Source organism: Carcharhinus amblyrhynchos, chromosome 2 (genome assembly GCF_965287045.1).
Source record: "Carcharhinus amblyrhynchos chromosome 2, sCarAmb.v2.hapA, whole genome shotgun sequence".
Lineage (NCBI taxonomy): Eukaryota > Metazoa > Chordata > Chondrichthyes > Carcharhiniformes > Carcharhinidae > Carcharhinus > Carcharhinus amblyrhynchos.
Genome location: NC_137325.1, coordinates 54,899,164 through 54,922,933, shown reverse-complemented (window position 1 = coordinate 54,922,933; position 23,770 = coordinate 54,899,164). Strand labels below are relative to the sequence as shown.

At 41.0% G+C, this 23,770-nt stretch overlaps 1 protein-coding gene across 2 annotated transcripts in view; it reads right to left on the bottom strand.

Moving 5' to 3' along the window:
* Positions 1–23,770, bottom strand: part of creb5b (cAMP responsive element binding protein 5b) — a 359,057-nt gene that overhangs the window by 186,373 nt on the left and 148,914 nt on the right. The gene's annotated exons all lie outside the window — the stretch shown is intronic.

The following is a 23,770-nucleotide window of genomic DNA, read 5'->3' as shown; positions in this document are numbered from 1 at the left end:
TAAGTAGAATATATTCTAGCGAGTTTAGTTGCATCAAGTTTCTTGTTATGAATTAAAACTAGATTTTGTGCTGTGGAATTCATTACACAATTATTGAAAATGTTAACAGAAGAGAAATTTGATTACTTAACCGCTTCATCAAGGGAAAGAAAACAGCAATTTTAGTGTGTACCCCATCAAAAATAATTGAGCATTTTCTTTTTTTAAAATGAACCGAGCTGATTTTATTTATTTACATAAAGTTATGCAATCTTCTCAAATGCTATTTACAATCATACCTTGATTTGTACAATTAAAAGTTAACGTTTATTTATTAGTGCCACATGTAGGCTTACATTAACGCTGCAATGAAGTTACTGGGAAAATCCCCTAGTAGCCTCACTCTGGCACCAGTTCGGGTACACTGAGGGAGAACTTATTATGGCCAATGCACCTTATCTGCACATCTTTCGGACTGCGGGAGGAAACCAGAGATCCGGAGAAAACCCATGCAGACACTGGGAGAATTTGCAGACACCGCACAGTGACCCAAGTCGGGAATTGAACTCAGGCTGCTGGCACTGTGAGGCAGCAATGCTAACATGGCACCACCATGCTGCCAAAAGTAATAAATACTAATTGGCCTGGAAATTATTGTCAATATTAGCAATTAAATGCTTAATGTATTTCTGTGACATCCCTCTGTTTATTATTTCAACCAAGGTGTCTTTACATTTAAAATAAATGGGTTAATATCTATATCAAAATAGTGGACATAGAGATGTCATGCATATGCTGAATGTTGATAACAGTAACATCTCGCCATCCAAGTAAATACTGTATTTTAAGTTATTCTACATTCCTCAAACCTTATCATTGTGAATGCAAATATCTTCGTAAATAAATTAGTTTTGTGAAATAGCACAATTTTGATGGAAATTGCAGAATTCTACTGCCATTTCAGAGCCTCACTAGACACAAAGAAAAAAAATCATAGAAAAAAGGGCACCCTATTGCCTATCTCAAACCCACTTTCAAGACTAGGGAAGCTTCAGCAGAACTTTTCATTTTCTAATACTTGCATCTAATCGTTCTAAAATTATAAAAAGTGTGAAAAGTTATATTATTCTACTCACAATCAAGTTATTTGCATTATTAATAACTTCATAGTGAATGAAGCTATTACCATTTGGCCGTAACAGAAGGCCTAGCTTACATGCTATAACTCTTGCCCTTTCACTAAAGCCTCTGCATCTAACTATAGATTATAATTTATATCATTACAGATTACATTACCTGCTGCGCCCAAATTGCCAAATTACTGGTGCAATTTGTATTGTCCAGTTCTATTTTAGTCTCTTCTCTAATTCATCTTGTACCTTCTTCTCCTTGAGTAATTCACCTTGTTAGTTCCTCATGCTTCAATCCAAATCATCACTGCCTCCCTCCCAAAACTTAGGGAATCTTTGTCAAAGATATCTCTTTCCTTACTCTCTGTGCTGAGCAACTCTTCTTCAGCGATTTTAACATAATGTAAACTCTCCTAACCTCTTCTTCTCTGAATTCCTGAACATACTGCTCTCACAAAATCTCACCCTTCACATAGCATTAGCTATCACATTCGCAGCCAGTATTTCAACCTCTCAATTCCCTACAATCACCCCACTGGCAAAATTGAAGTCAATGACTATCAGGGTGAAAACTCTCCACTGGTTGGAGTCATACCTAGCACAAAAGTAGATGACTGTGGTTGTCGGAGACCAATAACCTTAGTCCCAGGACATCACTAGTGGATTTTCTCAGGGTAGGGGCCGAGGCTCAACCATCTTCAAATGATTCATCAATGCTTTTGCCTCTATCTTATGGTTAGAAGTAGGAATGTTCGCTGATGATTGCACAATGTGCAGCACCATTTCAGGAGATAGTGGTTTAATGGTAATGTCTATGGACTAGTAATCTGAAGGCCTGAGTTAATAAAAACAGAAACTCAACAGATCTGACAGCATCAGTGGAAAGAGAATAGAATCCTGCAGACTCAAAATGTTGGCTCTATTCTCTCTCCACAGATTCTGTCTGACCTGCTGAGTTTCTCCAGCATTTTTTGTTTTTGTTTCAGATTCCAGCATCCGCAGTATTTTGCCTTTTGCTTGAGTTAATACATTGGCAACGCAGGTTCAAATCTGATCATGGCTGGTGGATTCAGTTACTAAATCTGGAATTAAAAGCAGATTTCAGTAATGATGACCGTGACACCATTACTGATTGTTGTTGAAGCCCATCTGGTTCACTAATGGCGTTAGGAAAGGAAGTCTGCCATCCTATCTGGTCAAATCTACATGTGACTCCAAACTCATGGTAATGTGGTTCACTCTTAACTGCCCTCTGAAATTGCCCAGTATACCATTCAGTTCAAGGGCAATTAGGGATGGGCAACAAATGCTGGCCATTCTGGTGATGCCCACAACCGATTTAAAAAAAAGAAAAATCCTAAGATACTGATTCATGTCCAGATGCAGCAGGATTTGGGCAACATTCAGGCTTGGGCCACACAAGTGTCATGCCATCTCCAACAAGAGAAAAAACAATCATCTCCCCTAGACATTTAATTGCTTGATGGTGTTACCATTATTGAATTTGCCTCTATTAATATTCTGGGGGTATTGCTGACCAAAAACTGAACTGGATCAACCACAGAAATACTCTGGGAATTCTGAGGCAAGTAACTCATATTGGACTCTGATAGTTGTTTCCACTATCTACAAGGCACAAGTCAGGAATGTGATGGAAAACTTTCCAGTTACCTGGATGAGTGCAGTTCTAACAATCTCCAGAAGCTCAACAGGGACCATGAACTCAAACATTCATTTCCCCCACCACCATGTATGGCAGCTGCGCTGAGTACGATATACAAGATGCATTGCAGCAGCTCTCCATTGTTCCAAATCTGTGACCACTACCATCTATAAGGACAAGAACAGCAGGCAGGAGTTCCCCTTCTGACATACCATCCTGACCTGTAACTATATTGCTACTCCTTCACTGTCATTGGATCAAAATCCTGAAATTTCCTTCCTAACAGCATTGTCTGTGTACCTACAGCAAATGGGAAGCAGAAGTTCAAGAAAGTGGCTCACCTATACCTTCTCAAAGGCATTTAATGATGGGCAACAATGTTAACCTTGTCAGATACACCCACATTCTACAGAGGATTTTTTTTTAAAGTTCTACTGTTTTGATATCTGGTAGGCTTTTCCTTGTCTTCTTTATCAGACTTTTATATTTGACTTCCTCAACTTCTGGTCTCTCAAATTTTACTTTAACACTCTCCCCTGTAATGCTGTATTGACCTCCACATCTCAACTTTGCAAACCACACATTCCTGCAAAGCTCTCACTTTGACACCCTTAAATCTGATTGTACAAATTTGAGCACAGCTACCACAAAACCAGATTCTTTATCACTAGAACTGATTGAACCATATTAAACTGAATCCTGAAGAGCAAATGCAATAGCTCAAGGTATACAAATGATTTGAGTGGGGTATTGTGAGCATTATACTAAATTCATCAAAGACTTAAGATAGGAGGTTTTGCAAAGAGTAAGGGGCTAATGGTAATGTAAATGATCAAAGAAGGACATTCACAAGTTAGTGGAATTGGCAGATAGCGGACAGTTGCAATTTAACGCAGAATAATGTGAGGTAATGTATTTTGTGAAGGAAAGCAACAGCTTGATTTATCTAGTGTCTTTAATGCAGTGAAATGTTCCAAGGCGCTTCACAGGAATGTAAGTGGACAAAAATGAGCAGCAAGCAAAAGAAGGAAATATTATGACTGCTTGGTCAAAGGGGCGGGTTTTAAGAGAGAAATGGAAAATTTTAAGGAACAAATTCCAGAACTTAGGTGCAAGACAGTTGGAGACACATCTAGAAAAACAAAAATTTGTTGTATATAGTCAAAGAGAAAGTGCTGAATATAATGAAGGAACACAGAGACCTAGAAATGCAAACACATAACTACTGAAAGCTATAGAGCATATACAACACAGAAATTAACTAATTGGCCTAACTAACCAGTAAATGCTGGACTTGAGCCTTTGCTTTCATCCTTCCTCATCTTTCAGCACTAACCTCAAGTCCCTTCTCCCTCTTTTCCACCTTAAATACATCTGTGCTGTTTTGCCTCAATTACTCCCTTATTTGGCAGAGTTGAATAAAGACATTTCTTCAAATTCCCTTTTTGATTTCTTGGTAGCTATCTTATATTGATAGTCTTCAGATTTACTCTTCCCCAAAAGTGGAAACACTCTCTTCATGTTTACTCTAGCAAACCCTTTCACAAATCCATGACTTCTCGAATTCATCCCTCAGCCATAGACATCCAACCTAATCACCCTTTCCTGATAACTATCAGCTTGCATTTCTTGCATTACCTTTCTACACCTTTTTTGAACCCTCTCCAGTGTCTCTACATTGCTTTTTTAATACAGAGAACAGAAATGTAGGCACTACACCAAGACAGAATTTGTTGGGCTCCCATTAGCGATTTTGCAGGTAGGGGACCTGTAAGATTCCTGGGTGATTTTCCTGCTACCTTCCCACCTGTGCCCCTACTAGTCTGCAATTTTACAGGTGCAGTCAACGCCCGGAACAGTTCACCCTCACCCCAATCGAGGTCCTTACGTAGCTAATTAATGGCCACTTAAGGGCCACTTCCTGCCCCAGCTTCAATTATGAGACATGCAGGAGGGGTTCAGGGATGGGGAGGGAGCCTAGCAGGTTATCCTACTCTTGCCTCAGGGTTGGGGTGCTCTGGACACCTTTCAAGATTGGTGCCATTCCCTTAGTCTGGAGCATTGTGTGCTCTGTCCCGGCCTGTTCTTCAGATAATGCCCCCTTCTCCCACAATCCCCCCTCCCCACCCCCCATTCCCCCACTACTACCACCACCTGGGCCTTTCCCTCCACTCCTCACCATGAGACGTGAGCTTCATCACTGAATCTGGGCACTGCTTGTACTCCTAGCAGTGATCACCACTCTTGGTGGCACTGCTGAGACGACAGAATTGCCTGTGAAGTGGTCAATGGGGAACCTGTGGATATAGTGTATCTGGATTTCCAGATGGCATTTGACAAGATGCCGCACCAAACACTGCTACACAAGATAAAGGTGCACTGTGTTACAGGTAATATATTAGCGTGGTTAGAAAACTGGTTAACTAACAGAAAGCAAAGAGTGGGGGTAAATGGGTGTTTTTCTGGTTGGCAATCAGTGACTAGTGCTGTTCCTCAGGGATCAGTGTTGGCAATTGTTTACAATTTACATAGATGATTTGGAGTTGGGGACCACTCCAAACAGTTGGTAGGAATAAGAGCAAAATGGACAATTATATAAATGATAAAAAATTGCAGCATGCTGCTGTGCAGAGGGACCTGGGTGTCCTTGTAAAGGAGTCTCAAAGAGTTGGGTTTGCAGGTGCAGCTGGCAATTAAGAAAGCAAATGGAGTTTTGTCTTTTATTGCAAGAGGGGTGGAGTTTAAAAGCAGCGAGATTATGTTGCAGCTGTATAAGGTGCTGGTAAAGCCACACCTGGTGTACTATGTACAGTTTTGGTTTCCTTACTTGAGAAAGGATATACTGGCACTGGAGGGGGTGCAGAGGAGATTTACTAGGTTGATTCTGGAGTTGGGAGGTTTGGCTTATGAGGAGAGACTGAATAGACTGGGGCTATACTCATTGGAATTCAGAAGAATGAGGGGAGATCTTATAGAAACATAGAAGATTATGAAGGGAATAGATAAGATAGAAGCAGGGAAGTTGTTTCCACTGGTGGGTGAAACTAGAACTAGGGAGCATAGCCTCAAAATAAGGGGAAGCAGATTTAGGACTGAGTTGAGGAGGAACTTCTTCACACAAAGGGTTGTGAATCTGTGGAATTCCCTGTCCAGTGAAGCATTTGAGGCTATCTCATTGAATGTTTTTAAGGCAAGGATAGATAAATTTTTGAACAGTAAAGGAATTAAGGGTTATGGTGAGCAGGCGAGTAAGTGGAGCCGAGTCCATGAAATGATCAGCCATGATCTTATTGAATGGCGGAGCAGGTTCAAAGGGCCAGATGACTTACTCCTGCTTCTAGTTCTTCTATTCTTAATCAGATTGGTCAGGGAACTCTGAAGTGGGACTGCTGCCAAGTAAGAGGCAGAAGTCCTACTTCCTGTCAATTAACATGGCTCAGCATATTAAGTAGATTCAGGGCATCTCTGATAGGCAGACTTCTCCAGTTGGGGGATGGGCTTTCCAAAACATTCTGCTGAGAGTGTGGCCTAACGAACATTCATTACAAGTTTAGCATAACTTCTCCACTTCACTGCCTGGTTCTCTTTGATTATGGCCTTATTGGTCTGTATCATAACTTTCAGTGGTTTATGTACTTATACCCCCAGATCCTTTTGCTCTTCAATCCCATTTACATACTTGCTTCCCAAGTATGAAACATCCTATTTTCTTACCAAAATTTGATACCACATATTTATCTTTTCCAATGAGATGCTCAATTAGTTTTTTTGTAATTTGTTTCAGTTGTTGAATCTGCAAGAAATGTTTGGGTTTTATAATTAAGGGCATAAACATGGTGCAAAAGCAAAGAAATAATAATAAATTCAGAATATAGTCAATTTCATCCATTGTCTACATCTGCACCTCTAAGTAACTAATGCCACATGATAATGAGAGGTCAAATTGCCTGGGTGTTTTTGAAGGCCACCTGATGCTTAGTGCAGAATGCAGAATGAACAGAGGTCACATAATCTTCAATTCCTGATGTTACATTTTGGTCACAATGTAATTTCCTATGTCACAGAATGGAAATTGACTACATAAAGTTGCCATGCTATAACTTCAGACTCCTGCTAATTGTAATGGTACAGCATTTTTCTTTAGTACCTCTCCACTCCTTAGCTTGTACTCCAGAGAAACTTCAATGATGTGAACGGGGCTACTTCTACTTTCCAAATTGCTCTAAGTTCTGCAACTTAACTAAGTATTATCTACCACTTTAAAAGCAAACTGAATTAAGTCAATGTGAATTGACTCAAATACCCACTGTTGTGCTGTGGTTAACGCGTGACCTTGATTCCTTGGTATCAGCACAGGTGACTGACTAATATCTATACTAAAATCTAGAATGTATTTACTATGTGCGTTAATCTTATTTTTCAATTCACAATTTTTGAGTAACATTTATACTTTTTGGGATATTTCTATAGTTTTAAATATCAATATTTATAAAGTAACACTTAAAAGGTGTTGATATTTTATTATCACATTGGTGATTGTCTAAAAGTAAACCACAACAAGCAACCAATTTTAATCAATTCAATCAGAAGAATCTAATACCTCTAAAAAATAGAAATGTAAACCAATTGACTCAATACAAGCAGTTAAATAAAATTTCAGTAAGTGAAATTACTAATGTCCAAAAATAGGTTTCAAACAAATCTAAAAATCCTATATTTTGTATTATTAAAATTTTGTTTCTATTAATGCCATTTTAAAAGATTTCTCTTGAATGCCTCAGCCTGTCTCAAAACCTTGGGCTCTGACTGGAGAATTTTAGTGAATTACCAGTCACACCTGAATTTGTGTAATTTGAAGAATATCACAACATGTATCAAAAAATTGCCAACTTCATAGCATATTGCCACTTGCTCTATAGCTTCAATTTTGCAGGCAAGTCTATTATGTGGTACTTCATCAAGCACATTTTAGAAGTCCATATATATCACATTAGTGCGTTACTCTCATCAACCACTTCTGTTATTATGTCAAAAAACTCAATCAAGTTTGTTAATGATAATTTGCTTTTAACAAATCTGTGCTTAATTAACCCATACTTGTACAAGTGGCGATTAAATTTGTTCAGTGTATCATTTCTAAAAGACTTGCAGTTCAAATCTTTGTGATTGTGCTGCAAAATCACAAAGCCCGGCCTATACTTGCTAGGTTTATCCTCACATTATTTTCTCAACAAAGGTGCAACATCTGTTATTCTCCAGTCTTCTTGCATGAATCCTTATCTAAGGAGAAATGGGAGATTATGACCAATACCTCTGTAATTACAAATCTTAATTTCCTCAACATCCTCAGACTCATCCCATCTGGGCCTGTTTCTTTAATGGCTTAGATCTTCTATGGAATTGTGGAGCATTCATGGTATATCCAAATGGCACAGGGAAACTGGATTTGGAAATCCCATACCCGTTCTTGATAGATACTATTTTCACCAGGAGGAAAATGGGAGCAGGATGTGACTCACATCTGGGGAAATTTTCACCAGTAGGAAATGGGAACAGGATATGACTCACACTTAAAGAAGGGCCATTTGAAATCAGTGCTGATCAGACAGACCCATTTATCACTGGAGTGAGGGCCTTATCCCATCTTGTGAGTTACAATTTTTTTAGAGTAGACGTAAATGTTTGTGAAGGGTGAATAAGGTCTACGCAACTGTCAAACAGGCAAGTTATTTAGATCACCTACCTGTTAAGTTTTAAAACGAAACTGTCTGTCCATGCCTTATTGAAAAAAATCTGTGGTCGCAGTTTCAGTCGATATTTGTTGACATAACTCTATTATTATTGCTTGATTGCTTACACAACCTATCATCATTACTGTGGGAAGCTGTAGGTTCAAGCTTGATTGACAGCTCCAAGAGGCTATTAAAGAATTATTTCACTTTGCTGTGGGATTATGAATGCAAATATAGTTTTATATGGGAATGTGGGGATTTAAGTGTATTGAGTGAGCTGCTATGAATAAGAGGTTTTATAATAATTGCCATTGTAATCAATAATTAGAACTTTATTTTTTTCTCTCAGCATGGCTCCTGAGCTTGATACAATACTGGTGTGTTGACTAAGAGAGTGTAAGGGAAAAAAGGTTGGGCGAGGGGCATGAGTTAGCACTTAGTTGCTATAAGGGCTATTAGAGAATATGGAGATGAGTGGGGCTCATGAGTTGGCTATAAGTTCACCTAGGGGCTAAAAGGCACAATTGGGATGAGTGAGAGTAATGGATTGGCACAAATTTGGCATTGGGCTATAAAGGAACATAGGGATGAATGGAGCACACAGGTTAGCCAGGAGGGTATGAGGAGCCACTGGAAGTGTGTGAGGCATTGGTTGGCATGGAGGTTATAAGGGGCCATTGTGACTGGGTGGAGAGGCATAGGTTGACATTGAAGGTACTATGGGGCACTGGAATGGGTGGAGGATATAAGAGCCATTTGGGTGTATGGAGGGGTGTAGATAAGCATAGAATTCCTGCAGCGCAGAAGAGACATTCGGCCCATTGAGTCTGCATTGATTCTCTGATGAAGTATCTTACTTAGGCCCACTCACCAGCCCTATCCCCATAACTCCATGTTTCCCATGTCTAATCCATCTAACCTACACATCTTTGGATACTATGAGGCAATTTAGCGTGCCAATACACCTAACCCACACATCTTTGGACTGTGGGACAAAACCAGAGCACCCAGAAGAAATCCACACAAACACAGACAGTCACCCAAGGCCAGAATTGAACCTGGGTCCTTGGCACTATGAGGCAGCAGTGTTAACCACTGTGCCACCCGCGTGCATAGATAATGAGGTGTGCATGGATGAGGCATGGAGAATGGATGTGAATGTGAGGGCTAGAGAGCCCAATATCAAAATGCAACTTGGATGAAGTGTCAGAGAACTAAGGCAAACGTTACAGCTAATGTGCTTCAGTGCTCAACAGCTGCTGTGGCCACCTTCAATCTGTGTCCAATGATGGCAGGCCAATTCCAACATGTACCCTCCCCTGGAAAAAGATCCCGTCATTTCTGACTACTTTTTCCGAGGTGGTGCAACCAGCTGAAAAATTTCCCAGCTCTGAGCAGCCATCTCAGGAGACATAATTCAAGCCATTAACTTTAAGTACAGCCAGCCAGCTTTTCTTATCACATCCTCTACATCAATTTTTCACCCATCCAGTATTTCAATTACCTCCTCTTTCACTATGACGGGAGTTGGAAATCAATTTACCAAGTTAAGTCATTTTTTAGTATATTTCCAATTCAAGTACCCCATACAGTAGAAGCAACTTGAATTGTTACAAAGACATCTGGGGGTTAGTTACCACTGATCACAAACTCAACTGAATTAGCCATACTGTGGCTACAAAAGCAATTCAAAAGTTGGGAATTCTGCGGCAGGTAACTTACCATCTACAAGGCAAAATACTCCACATTTGCCTGAATGAGTGCAGCTCCAACTACACGTTAACATGAACATTTAGATTACATATGTAACTCCGAATGGTGTGATTAATTATTTTTTCAGAATTAGAGGTAGATTTGGGCAGTGTTTCATCTTGACCAATTAATCAAGGTTTTCTGAGAATTTCTCTCATTGATTATCTTCTGCATTTCTACCCTTATCAGAAATTTGGACCATGATTCTCCCATCCCGACCTGCAACTTTTCTGGTGGGTTGGGATGGGAGATGTGCGCCACCAACCTTTTTTCCGGGATTTGCACATGTGCTGGGAACGCATGCACATCTCCTGGAGCCAACGAACAGTTGCCGGTCAGACCACACTGAAAACCAGCAGGGAGGTAAGTAATTTGAATATTTTTTAATATATTTTAAATGTTTTTAAAATCTAATTATAGGCAACTTACTGGTCCGAACTGAATCTCTTGCCCCACCAGGAGTACTTCATTCTGGCAGGGTTTAGAGTAGCTTCCCACGTTCGGGGAACGTGCAGGAGACCTCGCCAGAATGAAGGGGGGAGCAATTGGGGCCCTCCCCCAAGGGTCAGGTGGCAGGGAGGAATGTTGCCATTTGGGCAAAGGCACCCTGGCAGTGCCAGCCTGTGCCCCAGCTCTGCCCAAGGGGCAAAGTGTCTATGCCCAGGCATCAGACAGTGCCAAGGGGGCAAGACCTATTGTGTGCAGAGCCTAGGAGTGATCAGTGGGGGTGGAGAGTCCCACTGCCACTCTGCATTGGGATCAGTCTGGGTTGGAGGGTGGGCAGCAACTGGGGTGGTTTAGGGGGATGGTCTGCCATGGGGCAGCTGCCTTCCTGGGTGGGGGGAAGGAGTCTGCCAAGGTGTGGGGGGGGTGGGCTGGACATCGGGGTGCTCTGGGGAAGGGGGAGGTGTTCAGGGCTGGCCCAGGAATTGTTGTGGATGCCATGATTGGGCCAGCAACTGGGGAGTCTGACAGATTGGGACCACTGCGCATGTGCGGAGATCCAGAACTGTCAGACTCCAGTGCAAATAGGCCCCTCTAAGTTTTTACTGACATTCTCGATTGGGATCTCTGCAGTGCACGGAGTGTGGGGATTCAAGTGAGAAGTTGAACTGATAAAACAGTCAGAATCTAGAACAGTTTTCCTGCCAATTCAGCACTTTTGGGAGAATTGCAGCCTTGGTTTCTGGTTGCTAAAATTCTAGCAATCCAAACATTTATATTTTTACAATCTTTAAACTTATCTTCCAGGTGTAGGAAGACACAGATCTCCTCATCTGATTATGCAGAGCCTTATTTGATCATCGTAGTAACAGGGCACATTTTCTCATTGATGGCAATTTGCTTTCCATTCTTTTCACTGGGGTGGAGGTAAACCTCATATTGACAGAGGCCCCTCTTAATTTAAAACATTTTCCACAGAGATTACATGGAAACTCCATTAATCTCACATCACTCGTGTCAGCTATAAGCTCTCTGCTACATTTAGCATAGTGGCATGCAATGGGATGAAATTCATCACTTTTTTGACACTTTTTACAAATTACTAATTTGATGTATAAAGTTTTATGAAGTAAAGTTTCTTTATTGGTGTCACAAGTAGGCTTACATTAACTCTGCAATGAAAATCCCCAGTCGCCACATTCCACCCTTCATTTAATATTTTTCCTAAAGTTAGTTATGGAATTAAAAACTATTGAACAAAAAAAAATTTAAAGTCTTTGCACGGATAAGTAATATTAATAGTATTATTAAAATCACTACCTAAATTATTACTAAAATTGTTCCGTATGATTTGTGAATTCATCACTATTAAAATCTCAGCTCCCTGATTACACCAGTTCTCAACACCATTAAGGTCAAAACTGTCTGTTTGATTGGCACCCCATCTACAAACATTTATCATCTCCACCACCAATGCACAGCAGCAACAGCACGTACCATCTACAAGATCATTGCAGGAACTCACCAAGGCTCCTTACGAAGCACCTTACAAACCCATAACTGCTAACATGTAGAAGGACAAGGGCAGCAGATAAATGGGAACACCCCTACCTGGAAGTTCCCCTAAAGCCTTGGAAATAGAGCACCATTTCTTTAGTATCACTGGATCAAAATCTTGGAACTCCTTCCAGTCACTTAGTTACATCAAATCGTTACAAAACCTACAGAAAGGAATGGAACTGGATGGACAGCCTGGCATCGACAACAGCAACAAACCCAGCTCTGTCAACTCTGCAAAGTCCTCCTTTTTTCACATTTCGTGGCTTGTGCAAAAATTGGGAGCGATGCCTCAAAGGCTAATCAAGCAATAGCATGATGTTGTCAATGGCTAAGATAAAGTGTAGTATCGACATGCTGCACTTGGTTGAAGTCATTACATTACATTTTAGCTTCATTAGAAACAATTTTTAAAAACGGTATCTTGGTCTTTTGGCTAAGATGCAAATGAGATCAAGTCTAGGAGCAGGAGCTATGCATACTCCAATCAGGTTGGATCATGTAGATCAAGCTCAAAACAGGAAGTGAGGGCCCTGTCTTATCAGCTTGCATCAGGAATGTCTCAACTTGTTGAGACTTTTGATTTGATTGAATTGGAATAAAAAAAAGAGGCATAATGCCGTCACTGCGATGATGTCCCGAACACTATCATGACTATCCCATCTGCAGGGCAGACTCACCAGAGTTGAGGGCACAGTGGTACAGAGTCGGGGGAGTTGCCCTGGGACCCTCAACACTGACTTTGGACTCATGAAGTGAGACAACAGGTCAAATATGGACAAGAAAATGTTCTGCTGACCACCACCCCCATCAGCTGATGAATCAGTACTCCTCCATGTTGAACATCCATTGGAAGAAGCACAGAGCACAGATTGTATTCTGGGTGGGGAATGTCAATGCCCATTCCCAAGAATGGCTTGGTAGTGTCACTACAGTCATGATGTGGAGATGCTGGCATTGGACTAGGGTAAATTCAGTAAGAAGTCTCACAACACCAGGTTAAAGTCCAACAGGTTTATTTGGTAGCAAAAGCCATGAGCTTTTGGGGCACTGCTCCTTCATCAGGTAAGTGTGAGTTCTGTTCACAAACAGGGCATATAAAGACACAAACTCAATTTACAAAATAATGGTTGGAATGCAAGTCTTTATCGGTAATCAAGTCTTAAAGGTACAGACAATGTGAATGGAGAGAGGGTTAAGCACAGGTTAAAGAGATGTGTATCGTCTCCAGCCGGGACAGTTAGTGAGATTTTGCAAGCCCAGGAAAGTCATGGGGGTTACAGATTATGTGACCTGAACCCAAGATCCCAGTTGAGGCCGTCTTCATGTGTGCGGAACTTGGCTATCAGTCTTTGCTCAGGGAATGGCCTTGGCGAGATGTTGGCCATCCCCACACCCCAACTTCTTGTCTTCAAACAACCGCACAACCTCAAACAGACCATTGTCCGCAGCAAACTACCCAGCCTTCAGGAGAACAGTGACCATGACACCACACAACCCTGCCACAGCAATCTGTGCAAGGCGTGCCAGATTATCAACATGGATGCTATCATCTCATGTGAGAACACCATCCACCAGGTACACAGTACAGATTCTTGCAACTCAGCCAACATTGTCAACCTGATATGCTGCAGGAAAGGATGTCCTGAGGCATGGTACATTGGGGAAACCATGCAGACGCTACGACAACAGATGAATGAACACCACTCGACAATCACCAGGCAAGACTGGTCTCTTCCTGTTGGGGAGTACTTTAGCAGTCATGGGCATTCGGCCTCTGATCTTTGGGTAAGCGTTCTCCAAGACGGCCTTCACGACACATGACAACGCAGAGTCGCTGAGCAGAGATTGGTAGGAAAGTTCCGCACACATGAGGACGGTCTCAACAGGGATCTTGGGTTCATGTCGCACTATCAGTAACCCCCACAACTTGCCTAGGCTTGGAAAATCTCACTAACTGTCCCAGCTGGAGACAATACACCTCTCTTTAACCTGTGCTTAACCCTCTCTCCATTCACATCGTCTGTACCTATAAGACTTGATTAACTGTGAAGACTCGCATTCCGACCATTATTTTGTAAATTGAGTTTGTATCAAAGGAGCAGCACTCCGAAAGCTAGTGGTTTTTGCTACCAAATAAACCTGTTGGACTTTAACCTGGTGTTATGAGACTTCTTACTGGGTATCACTACAGACAGAGCTGGCTGACCTTAACTGGACATAGCTGCCTAATTGAGTCTGCAGCAGGTGTGAGGGAACCAACAAGAGGGAAAACCATACCTGGCCTTGTCTTCACCAAACTACCTGGCACAGGTGCATCTTTTGATAGGAATGACTACTGCCCGCCTTCACACAAAGGATATCTTCCATCATGTTGTGTGGTTCCACCACTGTGCTGAGAAGGATAGATTTCAAACCAATCTACTTACTCAAAACTGGGCACACATAAGGTGCTATGGACCATTAGCAGAGGCATATATGTATAAAACCACAATCTGTAACCTTACGGCCCAGCATATACCCCATTCTACCATTACCATCAAGCCAGGGGATCAACATGGGTTCAAAGAAAAGTGGAGGAAATCATGTCAGTAGTAACACCAGGCATACCTAAAAATGAGATATCAACCAGATGAAGCTACAATACAGGGCTACATGCATGCCAAACAGCAAGAGCATCATCTTATAGACAGATCTAAGTGATCCTGCAATCAACACATCAAATCTTTGCTCTGTGGTCCTGCCAAATCCAGTCTTGAATGGTGCTGGACAATTAAAAAACTAACAGAAGGAGGAGGATTACAAATATCCCCATCTTCAATGATGGGAAAGCCCACCATATCAATGCAAAAGACATTGTATTTGTAACCACCTTCAGCCAAACTGCCGAGATGAAAATCCATCATGACCTCATCCTGAGATTCCCAGCATCAGAAATGCCAGTCTTCTGCCAATTTGATTTGCACAATGTGATACCAAGAAATGGCTGAAGGAACTGGATGCTACAAAGGCTATAGGCCCCGACAATATCCTGGCAATTGTACTGAAGACTTGTGCTCCAGAACTAGCCGTGCTCCAAGCCAAGCTGTTCCAGTAAGCTACAACACTGGCATCTACCCAATAATGTGGAAAATTGCCCGGGTGAGTTCTGTACACAACAAAAAGGTTTAATCCTACCTGGCCAATTACCACCCCATCAGTCTACTTGCAACTATCTAAGTGATGGAAGGTGTCATTGACAGTGCTACCAAGTAACACTTGCTCAGCAGCAACCTACTCACAAACACCCAGCTTGGGTTTTACCAGGGCCATGCAGATCCTGATCTCATTACAGCATTGATCCAAACATCAACGAAAGTGCTGAACTCAAGAGGTGAGTGAGAGTGACAACCCTTGATATCAAATCAGCATTTAACCAACGAAGGCATCAAAGAGTTTGAGCAAACCCGAAGTCAATGGAAATCTGGTGGTAAACTTTCCACTGGTTAGAGTCATGTCTATCACAAAGAAAGATGATTGTGATTGTTTAAGGTCCATCATCTCAGTTCCAGAACATCACTGCAGGAGTTTCTCGGGAAGTGCCATAGGCCTAGCTATCTTCAGCTTCTTCATTAATTAACTTCTTTTCATCATAAGGTCAGAAGTGGAGATGCTTGTAGATGATTGCACAATGTTCAGCACCATTTCTGACTCCTGAGATATTGTAACAGTCCACGTCCACATGCAGCAAAACCTGGACAATATTCGGCCTTGGGCTGATGAGTGATAATGACCTCTGTATCACATAAGTGTCAGGCAATGACCAGCTCTAACAATTGAGAATCTGGCCATCTCCTTTTGACTTTCAACGATCCCCCACCATCAACATCCTGAGGGGGGTGAGATTGGCACTCCTTTGACTACCTTCTACATTAACACCCTTCAGCACTGATGCACAGTGGCAGCAGTGTGTACAATTTGCAAGGTGCACTGCAGCAACTCACCTAGGCTTCTTTGACAGCATTTCCCAAACACATGACCTCTGGCACCTAGAATAACAAAGGCAACAGATACATGGAAACACCACCATCAGCAAGTTCTCCTTCAACCTTTTGCCATACTGACTTTGAAATATATAACTGTTCCTTCACCGTCGCTGTATCAAAATCCTGGGCCTCTCTTCCTAACAGCACATGGACTGCAGTGGTTCAAGAAGCTGGTTCACCACCACCATCTCAAGAGAAATTAAGGATGGGTAATAAACGCTGGAGTGGCCAGAAGCCTCCACATGCTGTCAACCATTAAGTAAAAAATAGGTTCTTCAGGTTAATATACAACAACAAACAAACAAGTAAAAGTCATGATGTGGAAACAGGCCACTTGACCCAATAAGTCCATGTCTGTGTTTACTTTCCGTGCGAAAAAATAGTCCTAATTGCATATGTCCATCCTGTTCCCTTGTTACTTTATTCTCTTTTCCTTTATTCACCTAACTATTCTGATCTTGAAAACTGCGAGTTGTGCAAACAAAAGAAAAATGGGCGACTTAAGTTCTTCATTTCCATGCAGGTGTTTGTTAGTTTGATTCTCACAAATATATCAAACGAAGTTTACAGAATTCCAGTATTTCTTAGCTAGACTGCTGAATATTGATTGGCAGGCAAGTTGAATTGGACAAAAGAAAAGCTTTCTGTGAAACAACAAACATTAACATCCATTATTTTAACTTCCAAAAAATGCATGTATTTGAGTCTTGCAAGTGAAATTTCTGGGCTGTCTTATTCAAAATTACATATTTTTAAACAGTCAATTTGTAATTACTTTAGGTCATTACCTATATTTACTATTAACTTATACTTCTGATCAATTGATGTTATAATAAAATTTTGCATAATAAATTATGCAATTGCATTCATATTAAATAAAATTGCAAGCCTTTCAATTTGAGTTTATCAAGATTATGTTAACATTGTTCAAAATTTACTCAACAAAACTTTTCACAAAAGACATTTAACTCCTTTTCACACAGAGCCTGAGCAGTAAACTGAGTCTGCCTATTATGCAAGTTGAAATGGTTTTAATACAAAACCAAAATCCTGAGCTGGGTACTGGAGAGAAAATATGTGGCGGGTGTTACTGATTACACGCTCCATTGAACCACATAAGGTTCAGTGTGCTTTTGTAAGGTCACATTGTTACAGGTCATATGCTCCCACAGTGCACATATTCTGTACAGTGAAAATCAACAAGCCTTCATTATGTTTGTTTGATTTGTGTATAATATAGTGACTATGGAATGTTAAATTCAACATTACTGCAAATTTCTTGTTATTAATAGTTAAAGAGACTCTTAAAAAGATAAATCTCAGATGAGTCAAGTTATTATTGCTACATTTGAATCATTTACTGAACAAGAAAACATATTGTTTCACTTAGTCACAATGATCAAATTTTAAATTCAAACCTGCATTATATCCCCTTTGATTTAATTGAGCAGTTATGAAACTCTAAGTGATCTGAAATGAAATTTAGAAATTCAGCAATTAGCTTTCATTGAATACATTAAAAAAAGTTGTGCAATATTAGGACCACATTTAGAGCTCAGCATAATTTTGTTCTGGGAGCTGGAGTTTGGTCTTAAAAATGTAAGCTCTTTCCAAGTAAATAATGGTCAAAGTTTATGAATGAGAAACTGTCTAAATAAATTAACTATGAGGGAAAGTTCACCGTCATTTTACAATCACATCTTTGACTACAAAGGAAAGTAGTTGAAACAGTTGAAGTAATCTGTGAATGCAGTGTGTCATAAACTATCATCTGAGGGCGGCATGGTAGCACTGCTGCTTCACAGCTCCAGGGACCTGGATTCAATTCCCGGCTTGGGTCACTGTCTGTGTGGAGTTTGCACATTCTCATTTTGCCTGTGTGGGTTTCCTCTGGGTGCTCCAGTTTCCTCCCACAGTCCAAAGATGTGCAGGTTAGGTTCATTGGCCATGCTAAAAATTGCCCCTTGTTGTACTAAGATACGTAGGTTAGTAGGGAAATGGGGGTTGGGCCTGGGTGGGATTGTGGTCGGTGCAGACTCGATGGGCCGAACGGCTTCTTTCTGTACTGTAGGGTTTCTATGATTTGTATGAGCATCTGTGCCTGGGTTTCCCTATGACGTTGCTTTATTAAAGAAAAGAGACATACTTGAGAAAACAAGTAGAATTGTACTGTTCTTTGTTCTTTGTTCATTGTCAAACAGCTTTTGCTTACTTGTCAATTCCTACTTTGGAATCTGAGGCAAAAGCATTTGCCCACAATTTGAAAAACAGCTCAACCCAAAATTTTGGATTGCTTTAGTGAAGTTCAAATTGGATCTATTACTACAGCAAGGAAGAAATACCATTTATATCAAGTCCATTAAAACTCTGAAAAACATTGCTAATAGTGGCAATCTTCATAGATGTCATAGCCAGACTTGGAGGTTAAACATCACATTGAGTACATGCACATCTGAATCATTTCATACTTTATGCACACTAAAATATCTCAACTATAATATATTCATAATAGGTAAATTCTGTGCTCTGCTTCATCAACAGCTTATGCTAGACTTTTGGGACCATGGATAGCATAAGGTGCATGGAACTTCTTGATAAAGACTGGTATGAGCAGGTACAAAATATAAGAATTAATAGACTTAGCAAGAAAGAAGAAAGGTCAAAACTAATGTGCTATGTTCCATTATGATACGGACTTTCAGTGGATACCTATTATAAACCACAAAAGGTTACAAAAAGATGGATGCCTGAGCATCACTTGACTTCTCTTGTGGTTTGAAACACTCCCCTGCCTCAAGAGGGAACAAAATGAATTTTCCAGACTGCTGTTGACTCAATGGCTGGTATTTTATGACTTCGCTCAGGCGAAGCTTGTAAAGTCCCACCCAAGGCCTACAGAGAATTCTAGTCTGCGAACCGCACCCATCTTGATTCTGGGGCAGGCGTGGCGGTAAAATTCCAGCCAATATATTCTACTTGTGGCAAATGCAAAGTTAGAAGTTGAAACAGGAGGTAAAACAAAACTTAGAAAGCTGAGCTCAACAGTGAAGCATTGGCATTTGATCTGAAATACTGTATGTGTGTATATTCATTTAACCTTTAATAAATATCTAAGTGTTTGACTCCTGGTACATGGGCAAGTCTTTGTAGTTTATATTCAGCTTTATATTTAGGCATTCTGTGATACAAGTTCTTCTGTGTTACTGTTTAAAGGTTTTCCATCAACTTTAGCAATTCTAGTTCACTTTTGTTCTGATTTTCAACTTTTAAAATAATGTAAAATTACACATTCAAAATTAATTTCCATAGTCAAAACAGGGAAAATTATTGATTAAAGTAAAGAAAATTTTAAAAGAAAGTGGGAAATAAAGAAATAGAAATATCAAATTAATAAATTAGTAGGAATTATTAATCTGTCAGACATAGAAACATAAATTAAAGATAAGGAAAGGGGAAAAGAATCAAGAGATTCAGAATATATATCTGTTCAATCTAATGAAGAAATTTAAAAATAATAATCAATTTTTTATAAAGAAATAGAAGGGACAGAACAGAATAGTTGTCTAAAGAGAGAATGTAAGCCTTTAAAGACAGAATTGCATCTTCTAAGAGAAACAGAATATCCAGAAACTTAAGTAAGAAAGAATTAGTACAGAACGGAAAAAAAACTAAAGTTTCACTGACTATGTACAACATCAGTAAGAGGTCTCACAACACCATGTTAAAGTCCAACAGGTTTATTTGGTAGCAAACACCACTAGCTTTCGGAGCACTGCTCCTTCGTCAGGTGAGTGGGGAGTTCTGATGACAAACAGGCACACACTCAGTTTACAGAATACAGATTAGAATGTGAGTTTTTACAGCTAATCAAGTCTTAAAGGTGCAGACAATGTGAGTAGAGATAGCATTAAGCATAGGTTAAAGAGATGTGTATTGTCTCCAGACAGGACAGTAAGTGAGATGTTGCAAGCCTAGGCAAGTCATGGGGGTTACAAATAGTGTGACATGAACCCAAGATCCTGGTTGAGGCCATCCTCATGTCTGCGGAACTTAGCTATCAGTCTCTGCTCAGTGACCCTGCGCTGTCGTGTGCCGTGGAGGCTGCCTTGGAGAACGTTTACCTGAAGATCAGAGGCCAAATGCCCATGACCGCTGAAGTGTTCGCCAACAGGAACAGTCTTGCCTGCTGATTGTCGAGCGGTGTTCATTCATCCATTGTCATAGTGTCTGCACGATCTCCCCAATGTACCATGCTCGGGCCATCTTTTCCTGCAGCGTATCAGGTAGACAACGTTGGCCGAGTTGCAAGAGTATGTACCGTGTACCTGGTGGATGGTGTTCTCATGTGAGATGATGGCATCCGTGTTGATGATCCAGCACGTCTGCCAGAGGTTGCTGTGGCAGGGTTGTTTGGTGTCCTGGTCACTGTTCTTCTGAAGGCTGGGTAGTTTGCTGCGAACAATGGTCTGTTTGAGGTTGTGTGATGTTTGAAGGCAAGAAGTGGGGGTGTGGGAATGGTGTTGGCGAGATGTTCGTCTTCATCAATGACATGTTGAAGACTCTGAAGATGCCATAGCTTCTCCGCTCTGGGGAAGTACTGGACGATGAAGGGTACTCTGTCCACCATGTTCTGTGTTTGTCTTCTGAGGAGGTCAGTGCGGTTTGTCACTGTGGCGCGTCAAAACTGTCGATCAATGAGTTGAGTGCCATATCCTGTTCTTATGAGGGTATCTTCCAGTGTCTGGAGGTGTCTGTTGCAATCCTCCTCATCTAAGCAGACCCTGTGTATACAGAGGACTTGTCCGTAGGGGATGGCTTCTTTAACGTGTTTAGGGTGGAAGCTAGAAAAGTAGAGCATCGTGAGATTATCTGTGGGCTTGCGGTACAGTGAGGTGCTGAGGTGACCGTCCTTAATGGAGATACGTGTGTCCAAGAATGCAACCGATTCCGGAGAGTAGTCCATGGTGACTCTGATGGTGGGATGGAACTTGTTGATGTCATCATATAGTTGCTTCAGTGATCGTTCATCATGAGTCCAAAGGAAGAAAATGTCATTGATGTATCTAGTGTATAGCATCGGTCGAAGGTCTTGTGCAGTGAAGAAGTCTTGTTCGAGCCTGTGCATGAAGATGTTGGCATATTGAGATGCGAATTTGGTCCCCACAGCTGTTCCTTGTGTCCGGATGAAGAACTGGTTGTTGAAGGTGAAGACATGGGGTCCAGGATGAAGCGGATGAGTTGTAAAATTGCATCTGGAAACTGGCAGTTGTCGACGTTGAGCACTGAGGCAGTCGCAGCAATGCCATCGTCATGGGGGATGCTGGTGTAGAGCGCTCTGACCACCCTGCCCCCTCTCCTGTGACCCCCATTTCCGTCCCACCTTGAATCATCTTTGGTCTGGTATCATACAGTAAATGCCATTAGTGAAAACATGGACTCCAATATATCATGCCTTGTAGAAATGAATGCAGCGCCTTCTCTTCTTGCTGGAGGTTGCCTTCTGGAGAAGGTAGTACGATCACTCATCACTTGGCACAGCATACATCAGTCAGCTTGATATGTCTGTGGATTGCAGATTAACTGATGTTTCTGTCATCCATGTGGCAGCCCGAAATAAGCTAAATAATAAAACTTCAGAATTGTAATCATAGAACCCCTATAGTGCAGAAGGAGATCATTTGGCCCATTGAGTCTGCACCGATGCTCTGATGGAATGCCTTAGCCAGGCTTACTCCCTCACCCTATACCTGTAACCCCACATATTTATCTTGCTAATCCATCTAACCTATACATTTTGGGACACCAAGGGGCAATTTAACATGGACAATCCACCTAACCTGCACATCTTTGGACTGTGTGAGGAAACCAGGACACCCAAAGGAAACCCACACAGATATGATGGGTAGGACATGCAAACTCCACACAAACAGTCACCCAAGGCCAGAATTGAACCCGGGTCCCTGGTGCTGTAAGGCAACAGTGCTAACCACTGTGTCACCATGCTGCCCTTGACAATCACTAGCAGTGCAATTCCTGCAGCACATTCTGCTTGCAGATCAGCTTCAAGAGGAGAGTATAACTTTATCAGTGCCTCTAAAAAGAAGCACAGAACACAAAGATTAGTTGTCCCGAGTCACAGCAAAGTCCTTAGATATAGGTTCATGGATAATTACTGGTGCAGGCTGTCCAAATCAGGCATATCCTTTGTTATCTTTTTCTCTTTCTAAAGCAGTGAAAACTTGAAATTTAGTGTAAATTGAAAATATCCAACCTAAAGGGTTGAGCAAAACATTCAAAAATAACCTTGCCAAAGAAAAAAGAGCTGCAAAATAATCAGTGCCAAAAATATCTATTAAAGTAGTAGTTTCAGTATTCAGTTATAGAAAATCACCAGTATCCGTATAAATACCAACTTCCTGTCAGCGTAGAATGGCCCTCCCTGCAATAACTGTTTCATCTTGCTACACTGTCTGGAGCTTAATACCAATGAAAATGAAGGTCTGGCCAGTTTGCAGAGACCTTCACCCACCCACCTTACATTTCTCCAAGAGCCTACGTGGATTTTCCACCTCATTTCCCAACTCCTCCATTGCACATTTGTTGTTACATGAGAGATTTCCTTAACTGCAATTATTTCATTCCCCACCCTCTCTTCAATGGAAAGAATGATGGGAGTTGACATAGATTAAACTATGTTCTTATTGGGCTTGGTGAAGATTTTGTTCCTCAAGCATTATTTCTAAATTAAATGTGGCAGATCAGCAAGCCCTTCAAATTTACAAAAAACTGAAATATGGCTCATTTACTTAAATATTCCCCTTTGTTAATGAGCTTCATTGAATTTTCTGACAGTTTTGGCAGCCTAATTACAGTGTCAGAACCAGGCACGAAAGACATGTAACCTCCATCCCTATGGGTAAGCCCTGTGTTGACCCATGCAACACAACACTTTCCAGGTGCCAACTAACCAACAGAGAAAAATATTCTCTAGCAGAATCCCCTTCCCTGGATTAAAGCACACTTTGGATCAATAAGAAAATAATCTAGATATTATAGATTAGGAAGTAGAACTAGAAACAGAATGAAATTGGATATTTTATGCTACTTTTAAGTTTTGAAAAATGGTAAATCTCTACATGAGAAACAAAAAGACTAAGATCAAAACGACTCAGAGAGGAGGGCAAAAATATCCAATCAGCTAAAGATTACATGGGAAATCAAAAAGTAAATACCAACAATAACAATTTGCACTTATGTAATGCTTAAGACACACGAAGACACAGAAGCACAATAAGACAAAAATAAACATCCTTGTCCAAAGGAGATGTTAAAGTGAGGGACGAAGAGCTTGCTCATTGTAGCGAATTTTAAGGAGGAAATCAAAGGAAGAGAGAGACATGGGCCGGAGGCAGCATTTAGAGGGGGAATTTCAGCATGTAAGACTCAGACTACTGATGACAAAGCTGCCAGCTGTGGGCAAAAGAAAAG